Here is an 11,382-nt window from a genome sequence, read left to right on the forward strand (position 1 = left end):
AAATAAAGCATAAGTCAAGGGTTAAAACGAATACCTAAATAATAGATTTTACAAAATAATTAAAATTATTAAAAAGGGGTCGTAAGCACTCACGCTTGAAGCGTGAGTTTGATTTGTACGAAATTGATTTATTTTGAGAAGCTTGACGTGAGAAACCGCAAAACCACAATTATTGAACTTTGAAATAATTTCGAGACCGTTTTGTAACAAATTTACACTATAGGGGTTGTTTTGTAACTTCACTAAACTATAGTGGCTGTTTGGTAATTTAATTAACCAAAGTAGGACTGATTTGGTTAGGGACTGAATGGTTGAAATGGAATTTAAGTTTGGGAGTTGAAATGGAATTTAAGTTTGGGAATTGGACTAATTTTGTTAAGAAATCTCCATGGGAGGGCTATTCTGTTTTAAATAAACCTAAGTTTGGGAAGAGGGTTTATTTTAAATGAATGTTTAGCAAAGGGGTTGTTTGGTCATTACTTCTAAGTTAAAAGGATTCTAGGGCTTTTATGTCCTCTTTTCCTTGTTTGGACGATTGAAAGAAGGGGTAAATGAACGAAGACGGCGAAAAGGAAGCACGAATGGGAAACAACTATGGTTCGGTGGGAGAAATCGCGAGGAGGGACGAGAAGGTGAGCAGCCAATCTCCTGTGAGCCTTCTTGGGTTTCTTTCTCGTCGCCGACAGTAGGAAAAACGAAGGGGCAACCACAGCAGCGACTAGCGACGATGGAGTGGTGTCTGAGGTGGCTGATATAGATCGCGAGGAGGGGGCAGCTTCGGTGCTTGTCCGAACCGAAAAGGGGGAAAAGATGAATGCGACGAGGCTGCTCTTCTTCTGTCTCAGAAAGGGTTGCGAAGGGAAGGCGATGGTTGTCCCGATGGAGCAAGGCAGCAGCAACAACAGCGTAGATCGTATCGTCGGAGGCAGTTGCTCAATGAAGAAGGTGTGGGATGCGAGGGGTCTCCTGCTAGTCGTTGAGGTTGGAAATAGGGCAGCAGCTCCGGATGTTTGCCTTCGTGTTTTTTTTTTTTTTTTTTTTTTTTTTTGACAGTAATCAACAGAACTTAGGTGGGTTTTTGGTTCTGATTTTGACAGGAGAAAGAACGAGGGCGGAGTATCATCGAATGGGTAGTGGAGTTTGGTTCGATGGTGGCGATTATGTAGGACACAGGAGGGAGGCATTCGACCTTTGGCGACCCTCCTTGCGGTTTCTTTCTTCATTTAGTCCGATCGGTAGCAATACAATTAGGTAAGGGAGGAAAACACACACTTCGGTGTATTCATGGTATCAAACGAAGAAGGTGAAGGAAAGACGAGGTTTGGTGTTTACAGCTTCAATCCAGAAAAACATGTTTCCATTGTGTATGGTTTTGTATAAAAATGTTTCCTTTGCCAATGGTTTGGTATAAAAACCAGATTATAACCCGTTTTAAATTAAATGTAGAGGAACACATAAAAAACATAAAAAACATACAAACGGCTTTAAAATTTATTATTTAAATATTATTTGTTTTTTTTTTAATTTCCAAGTATACTTTGTTATTTTAGGGTTATGAACAAAACCTATATAATTTCGATTGTTATTTTAGGGTTATATTCGAAATATATAATTTTATTGAGTTCTAAAAACTATTAAAAAAATTATTAATAAAAAATAGTAACATGAACAATTTCTATTATTTATAGCAACATATTTTCAAAGTACATTGTTATTTTTGTTCATTTATGTTATCAACATGTGTATTACATAGATTTTAACTTATAAATGGATCTTAAAATTATATTATGTTCTATAGGGCATAATTATATTAAATGTCCTAACATACATAGCATATATCAAATATTAAAATAAAAGTATATATTAATTTAAAATAATTAGTATAACATTCTAAAAAACTTATATCTTATTAATTTTAATAAACACGTCTGCGATTATGAGGTTTGTCTAATGTAAAATGATAATAAATAAAAAGTAAGCAATGTCTATTTGGGGAAAACACCTCTAGCAAATAGAGTTGTTGAAGCATCTATAATAGTCCTCATGATTATACAAAGAATGGAATTAAAAAATATTTGTGAAGATAATAACGAATTAAAGTTGATTAATAAAAATAGAGATATAATTGGAAAACATGTGTCCTGATTTTATATTAAATAAAAATATATATATAAAAAATAGATGAATTAAGGGGTCGTTTGATAGTTGTTAATTGAGTTAGAGTTGACTGGGTTAGTAGCTGACTGAGTTAGAAGTTCTGACTGTTTCCACATCTGACTGAGTTTATGCTGTTTGATTATTTATCTGATTGACTGTGGTGAATGATGAAAAATAACCGTATTACCCTTATGTTGTGCAAGATAAAACAAATTAACGTTCATTATTTAAAATCCAAATACAAATTGTCATACAAAATCCAAATCCAAATAAAAAACAACATAATAATTTGCATAGATATTTAACGTTCACCATTTAAAAATAGTTGATTAGCAATCAAGTTACGCAAAGTAGCTATATATTCAACGGCTTCTGAACCCCATTTTATGCATTGTACATTTTGGCCCTCACTACCCTCCCGATCTTTACTTGTTGGTTCTTGTATACATGCATCACAAAAAGTTTTGTTCACAAAATCTGAAGACCAACTAGCTCTACTTCTCTTTTCTGTCATGTCTAAGAAATAAATAAATGTTAAACATGTTACATAAATATATACACAAATATGTACACATATACACCAATATGTTGCTATCTTGTATTTGTTTTTCTCCCAAAGGGCTACACGATTTGAAGCAATAAAGAGATAATCATTTGAAGAAATAAAGAAGACTATAATTTAAAGCAATATACACCAATACGCAAATGTTTTTCAAGCCAAACTATAACTTCACAACCAATAAAGAAACTTCATGCTTTTTCAATGAAAGTTGTACATTCACTAGTCATTAATTTAATATTTTTTTTTTGCCATGAAAAGAGAGGTATACGTAATTCACATATACACAAATTAAAACGAAATCCCATCAAGAAATCATATATTTCACAGCCAAATACATAAGGAACGAGGTGGGGAATAATCAACAAAGAATAAAAAAATCAGAATGTGTGTTTTCTGCTGTGAAGGTTATCAACGAGAACAAAAAAGGAAGAATAAAGGAGAACGAATGATGAACCTGTTGATCGGTCTTGTTGTAGCTACGATCACTGCCTTCTTTGTTGAGGTTATCAACATACGTAGGGTAAAAACGAATCCACATATATGACATATCCCAATCCAGCGATTGAGAGGGAAGGACCGAATCAGATTATTTTCTTGGACCGGGTCTAAGACTTGGACTGAGTCCTTCATTGCAAAAATAAAATTAAACATCCTAATCTATTTTTTTTAGACCGGCTCCTCTCTTGAACCCAATTAGAAGCATAAACAAACGACCCCTAAATCCTTTTTAATAAGATTAAATTAAATGATTGTTTCTAAATTGATAAAGATACATGATTTTGAAAAGATTTAAAGATAATATTTAATTATTAAACAATTTAATCATAATGTATGCATTCTATATATTGAAACATGATAAATATACATATAATTATTTTGGAAAGTGTTTATGATTAACGATATAATTGGAATGATAATCTGCATAAATAAGAATATAAGATTCATGAAAGAAATTAAAATTTGTAAAGTATGTGCTCGTGTTGACAATTATACCCTTGGTCATAAGGAAATTATCTTTAAACTTAAAACAAATTGACAATAATAGACTTGGTAAACATAATTTGTTATTTAAACTTAAAACAAATTAACAATAATAGAGTTGTTGTACATAGTTTGTTAGGAACAATAAAAAAAAATATTTTTATAAAATCTTGTTTGTGGAATAACAAACTCAGTGGCTTAAGCCAAAGATTAAGGAGATTACTTTTAAGCTTAAAACAATTTGACAAGAACAGACTTGGTCAATATGGTTTGTTATTTAAACTTAAAACAAATTGACAATAATAGATTTGGTCAACATAGTTTGTTACGAACAATAATAAAATATTATTGTTATAAAATCTTGTTTGTGGAATAATAAACTCAGTGGCTTAAGCCAAAGATTAAGGCATGAAGAAGTAACTTTTAGGCCAAAGTCTAAGCGGTAAAGTCAAATATTGAGATCCTGTTGCAGATTTGCAAAGTAAGATGATATAATATGTATTTACTTTTAAAAAATAGTTGAAATATAATTGTTATTAATAATAATATGGGACAACATTGAAAGTGAAATTATATTATGATCCATGCGGCAGAATATATTGAATACATGTTCATTTAGGAGATTGTAACATAAATGGTTCATATTATTTGTAAACATTGTTGCCTATACATCAATATATTCCAGCATGTTGGTTCTATGCACCTTGACAGTGATTGTTGTTGTCATGATTGTTGTTTTAATGAAGGAAAAAGTGTAAATCGCACATTCACCAAAAAAACAGTTTTCAATTCAATAAAGACGGAAATCAAATAGCATTCGGCAAAGGAAGTTCGATGACAAAATGTGAATTAAGAAGAGTTAGAATTATTAAATACTTTAACATGAAAGAAAGGAAAAAATAAAGCAGTTTGCATACATGATAAACATATTCAAAACACCATTCCATACATGATGCATAATATAACAACCAAAACAAACATTGCAGAGGATAATGAAACCTTCTATGGATGACGGATGATGGAAGTATGCAGCAACAAGTGTAAAGAGAGGTTAAAGAAACAATTTTTTCGTGATTTGTATGATACGCAATATTATATAGGGTTAATAAGGATATATAGAATGGTAAACAGTGATTTTATAAGATATCTATATCTATATATCATAACAAAATATGGAAAAGTGTATAATTGGAAAACATGAGTCCTGATATTATATTAAGTTAAAATAGTTATAAAAAATATATATTTACATCCAGAATTAATAAGATATAATTAAATGACCGGATTTGGAATTGATAAGGGTACATGAATTTGAAAAGATTTAAAGATAATATTTCCTTATTAAACGATTTAATCATAAATGTCTGGATTCTATGTATTGAAACATGATAAATATACATATAATCATTTTGGAAAGTGTTTATGATTGACGGTATAATTGGAATGATAATCTGCATAAATAAGAATATAAGATTTATGAAAGAAATTAAAATTTGTAGAGTATGTGCTCGTGTTGACAATTATACCCGTGGGCATAAGGAAATTACCTTTAAACTTAAAACAAATTGACAATAATATACTTGGTCAACATAGTTTGTTATTTAAGTTTAAAAAAATTGACAATAATAGACTTGGTCAACATAATTTGTTACGAACAATAAAAAAATATTGTTATAAAATCTTGTTTGTGGAATAACAAACTTAGTGGCTTAAGCCAAAGATTAAGGAAATTACCTTTAAACTTAAAACAAATTGACAATAACAGACTTTGTCAACATAGTTTGTTATTTAAACTTAAAATAGATTGAGAATAATAGACTTGGTCAACATAGTTTGTTACAAACAATTAAAAAAATCTTGTTATAAAATCTTGTTTGTGGAATAACAAACTCAGTGGCTTAAGCCAAAGATTAAGGATATTACCTTTAAACTTAAAACAAACTGACAATAATAGACTTGGTCAACATAGTTTGTTACGAACAATTAAAAAAATTATTGTTATAAAATCTTGTTTGTGGAATAACAAACTCAGTGGCTTAAGCCAAAGATTAAGGGATGAAGAACTAACTTTTTGGCCAAAGTCTAACCGATAAAGTCAAATATTAGGATCCTATTGCAGATTTGCAAAGTAGGATGATATAATGTGTATATACTTTTAAAAATAGTTGAAATATAATTGTATCATGCTGCAAAACATAACTAATCAATATGATTCCAAACAAAATTTTATTTTAATTAGGGTAAAGATCCTAAATGTTGACGAATTATAAGAAAGTTTGGTAGTAGAAATCAAAATTGTACCTCTAAATCAGTAAGATTGCAATGATGGATGAATCCATAAGTATAATCATAGTATGTGTAGGTGGTAACAATGTCATCAGCTGTGTTCTGACTACTGTTGTCTTCAAATTTGAAGAACACATTAGTTTTTTTTTACTTAATACATAACATACTTAATTAATTCAGAAAGAATGAGTACCAAATATGCAGCCAACAGACCACATGTCAACAACTGTTGAATAATGAGTAGCACCCAAAAGGACTTCTAGAGCTCTATACCAAAGGGTCAATATCTAAAATGATACAAGTTATTTAGCAATCTTCAAATTTAACTTTTTTTTTAAAGAATTTTAACCATTTTCTCAATCGAAATGGTACTTTTTTAAGAATTTTCACCCAAGATGACTGTCTTCCCATCTTTGTTTACACCTTGCTTCACATCCAACAACCTATTTTATTTCGTTAATCGTAGTCAAATCCAAAACGAATCAACACCATTTCGATTTGATTACTAAAAAACCATAGATAGAAACATAAATCGGATATGCATAATATAAACCTAAAACCCAAATAAGAGTGATTCAAATCAAAATTCTCGTTAGAATAATCAAAATGGAAAACCAGTTGCAGATTCATAAAAATTCAAATACCTTGAGAAGAAGAAAAGCGCAATTGGAATAATCTTTGGTAGTGAATCTCAATTTCAAGTTGTTGGTGATAAACACGATGCAGGAGATGCATTGATGGAGAAGAACATGGATAGAAATTGGAGAGATCGTCGGCTCTTGAGGAGGAAGAACATGGATAGAAATTGGAGAGATCATCGGCTCTTGATATTATCTTCATCAGAGAGAGAAAGAGGAAGAGATAAATCCCTATGTTGGAGGAAAAATGGTTATAGACGGTAACAAAGGCGTATTTGTAGTTCTCTTTTGTTACGATTACATCAGTGAAATTGATCTACTGGTTTAAAATAATCAATGATAAACATTGAAGGGGCCAGATTGTTTTAGGTGATGTATATATATATATATATATATATATATATATATATATATATATATATATATATATATATATATATATATATATATATACTTTGTGTGTAGTATTGGTTAAGTGAAATATGAAAGAAAATAATAGCTTTTAATTTGTTTTCTTTTGCCCATAATTGTGTATATATATATTTGGTTAGATAATCCTATTTCTACAACAAAATCGATATAAAGATATTACATTAGTTATACACATAAGTAAGGTAATAAGATGCATTTTATATATGTATTTATGTATGTATTGGTGTATTGTCTTAAATTATTCATGTCTTTTAAGCAATAATACATGTTTGAATATTTGAATCAAAATATATAAATTATGGTACTAAAATGGGTAATGTCACGCTTGTTGTATTTAAAATGTTACAAAACAGTTTTTTTCGATTTGGGTGTCCTTAATCTCGATATTAAATATTTTGTCTGAAAATGATGAATGATAGAGTTTAGTTCAAGGATTTTAAAAATCCAAACGGATTAATTTTTTTAGTTATAGAACTTTGGGAAATCACGTTTAAAGATTCGCGTTTAAGAATAAATATAATTGTTAACCGTTATTAGTCGTATTTTTTCAGGATGAATGTAATTTTAGGTTCATAGTTGTATTCTTTAGTAATGAATGTAATTACTGATTCTAGAATATTAGAATTCGCTTCATATAAAGTATTCATTCATTAAAAATTATTAAACTTGATAATATATTTTTATAATATTATGTTAGAGTATAATGTTTTTCTCAAGATAATTATAAACCCATTATTTTAGAATGTCCGAATTAGCATAATTATTATTTAGAAAAATTAGATTTTTAAAGTTAAGAGAGAATTTATTATTCCTTAAAATCCGCAATTTTTCTTTTTTTAATTTATGTTAATTGACTAAAATACCCTTACAATGAAATTAGATGATATTTTTCAATTATCTTCTTTGATTCAATAATATTTATTAATCGTTTTCTTAAAATAACTAAAATGATTGGTCTACAATCAACACTATATCCACATAATAAATAGCTAGAACACAATAACTTAGCCATATATATATATATATATATATATATATATATATATATATATATATAGGCCTAGGTTATTCTATTCAAAGTAATTATTGTGTTATTATATGCATAACTGTGGGCCGATCAACTTTACTTATTTTAAGAAAGTGATTAATACATATTATTGAATTAAATGTAATTGAAAAATATCATCTAATTTAATTACAAGTGTATTTTAGTCAATTAATATAGATTTAATAAAGGAAAATTGCATATTTTAAGGGACCATAGATTCTATTAATTCTAAAAATCCGATTGTAACACCCAGGATTTTGAAAGCCAAGAAAGTAAAGGAAACCCTAAATTTAAGAGGGACTCGACGAGTCAAAGGAAGGACTCGGCGAGTCGGAGCGGGATCCGGGTCGATAAGAAAGTGACCAACTCGACGAGTCGGTCAAGTGGACTCGGCGAGTCTGGTCTGTGCGAGGAAAACCCTAAATTCGGGGCTTGGAGCCTATTTAAGCATCTTAATCTTCTTCCTAGGGCTCCTTTACAGCCTCTTGCACCCAGAACACCGCACCTTAAGCCCCCATTGTGTTCATTCAAGCTTCTAGCCATTTTGAGTGGGTTTAAGGAAGAAGAAGGAGTGGGAATCCTTGAAGCATCAGGGAGTGGCTTTGGATCTGAAGTTTGGGAAGCATTTCAGAGCATTGGAAGGTATCAATTCGTTTCTCTCCTCCATATTTTTCCTTGGTTATGAGTTTTGGGGCTTTTAAGCCATGTTTAAGACCAATCTTGAGCTTGAGGTCCAGATCTGAGGTTGCTACCTCAGATCCATGTTTATTGTGGTATGTAATCCCATAAAGTATCAGCCATTGGGTGGAAATTGGAGACTCTTGGTCCTAAACCCTAGCTATGGGTGTATTTTGCCTAGATCTCACTCTCTACACGTAAAGTTTGCAACTTTACGTGGGAAATAGGCTTGGGGAGGGTAGATCTATAGTTTGGAGCTCATGCATGACTCGGAAGTCCTCTGCATGTAAGTGGATCTTAGTGGACTCGACGAGTCCTTCGAGTGGACTCGGCGAGTAGCTTGAAGATGAGGAGGAACTCGACGAGTGGGATGAACAGCTCGTCGAGTCGGATGAAGATGGGCATGAACTCGGCGAGTTTGATGAACAACTCGTCGAGTTGGATGAAGTTTGTCGTGTGCTCGGCGAGTCTGTTCTTAGACTCGGCGAGTCAGGTCGAGTGGTCCCAAACCTTTCGAGTTAAGACTCGAGTCAGCGAGTCGAGCCAGGACTCAGTGAGTTGGTCAGGACAGGAATCGGGAATCAGTAAACTCGGCGAGTCAGGGGCTGACTCGGCGAGTAGAGTCGCGAGTGGAAGGACTCTGGATTTATGAACTCGGCGAGTCAGTGGGGTGACTCGGCGAGTAGGGTTGACCTGGAAGGTTGACTTTGATCAGAGTTGACTTAGTTGACTGTCAGATTAAGTGTTATATGTATATTGATAGCTCGGAGAGCTAGAGGAGCAGCGGTTCAGGGAATTGTCGAGTAGCAGCCAGAGGTTTATCAGCAGGGCTCAGCAGTTCAGGTGAGTTACCTTCCAGTAGCGGTGGGCCTAAGGCCACAATGCCGACCCACCAGTAGGAGTTGTATGATAGATGATTGTCTTTGTGATATCATCTAAGTTCGCTAGTACCTGATATGTTATATGCTAGCATGGTATGTTGTATGTGATAGTGGTCGAGTTCGGTTGTTAGGACCGAAGGGTAGTCAGACACCCCAGACACGTCTGACAGTATGTGATGATATGATTGCATGCTGGCTTGTTATGTTATATACGATAGAGGTAGTATGAGGGGACCAGTCCCCGTGTTCGGTTGTTAGGACCGAAGGGTAGTTCAGGCACCCCAGATATGTCTGATAGTATGCTTATGTTATGATATATGTGATGGTAGCAATAGGGGTGGAATAGTCCCCGAGGGTCGGTTGTTAGGACCGACGGGTAGGTCAGCACCCCAGAATGGCTTGACACGGGTAGGTCAGCACCCCAGAATGGCTTGACACGGGTAGGTCGGCACCCCAGAATGGCCGTACCGGGTAGTCAGGCACCCCAGAATAGCCTGGCAGTATATATGTTATGTGTTTTATATGTTTCGTGTGGTATGTGGTAATTGGGGGAGCTCACTAAGCTTCGTGCTTACGGTTTACAGTTTTGGTTTCAGGTACTCGGTTTTCAAAAGAGGAGCTCGGGAAGATTGCAGAGCACACACCATAGTCAGTTAGCCTGGGAATGTTTGACTCTGATATTGATATTATGTTTTGAATTTAATACTCGAAAGTTATGTATGACTTATGATACGTTCTATAAATCCAGTTTTAGTAATGTTTTAAAAGAAATTTTTAGTCGTGATTTTTGGGTCGTTACACCGATTTTACGAATTATAACTATTTTAATTCGGACATTCTGACAGAATATGTTTATTCATTTAATTATTTACTCAAAAATAAAAATATTCTTGAACCATTAATAATAAAAACATTATTGAACCTATTTTTTGATCATGACTTTAAGAACTTCTTGTAGAATAACAATTCTTGAACAATCAATTGAAGAGTAAAAACAAAAAATACATTTATTCTTATAAAATACAGGTAAAAATTGTTAAGAATTACATTTATTGTTAAAGAATAAAACTAAAAAAAACTTTCAAAATGGGAAAGAAAATATCAAAATCTAACAACGACTAATACATTCTAAAAGAATAATGTGGTCCGTTTCAATTTTGTGGTCTGTTCTTCAAGCATCAACTTCTGTGATTCCAACAGAATTGGAATTCGTGATTCCATTCCAACAGAATTGGAATACGTGATTCCATTCCAATAGAATTGGAATCTCACCAATATCATCCATTGAAGCATCTACATAAACATACTTGATACTTTTTCAGAATTCAACCTTGTCAAGATCCTACACTGTCCACATAAATGAAGTGTTAAATAAATAAATAAATAAAAATACAAAAAGAAAAACATAAATTGAAATATGAATCAGACCATTTGAATTAGTCCCTTTGCTGCATCAATCAGACCATTTGAAAGAAACACGATGATCTCCATATTACTCAAAACCCCCAAATTTCACATGAATTGGAATTACCATATAAAACAAATAATAAAATGCTTCAAGAATTTATAAAAAAACAAATATAAATTGAAGAAAAAGAATAATAAATTTGGAACTTACAAAACTTCCAAGGCTTTCAATGGACCCATATCTATAAATATAAATAAACCAAAGGATGAAAAGTGTAATTTACCAAATACTTACAAACTGATAACTCGGAT

General features: G+C 32.2%; 1 long non-coding RNA gene across 1 annotated transcript; it reads left to right on the forward strand.

Annotated features, from left to right (window-relative positions):
* Positions 1-440: 440 nt before the first annotated feature.
* Positions 441-1,494, forward strand: LOC111914862 (uncharacterized). Its single transcript, XR_002857967.3, has 2 exons — positions 441-981; positions 1,098-1,494. It is a non-coding gene; the product is annotated as an uncharacterized LOC111914862 (long non-coding RNA).
* The last annotated feature ends 9,888 nt before the right edge of the window (positions 1,495-11,382 follow it).

The sequence above is a fragment of the Lactuca sativa genome, chromosome 7 (assembly GCF_002870075.4).
Source record: "Lactuca sativa cultivar Salinas chromosome 7, Lsat_Salinas_v11, whole genome shotgun sequence".
NCBI classification, from domain to species: domain Eukaryota; kingdom Viridiplantae; phylum Streptophyta; class Magnoliopsida; order Asterales; family Asteraceae; genus Lactuca; species Lactuca sativa.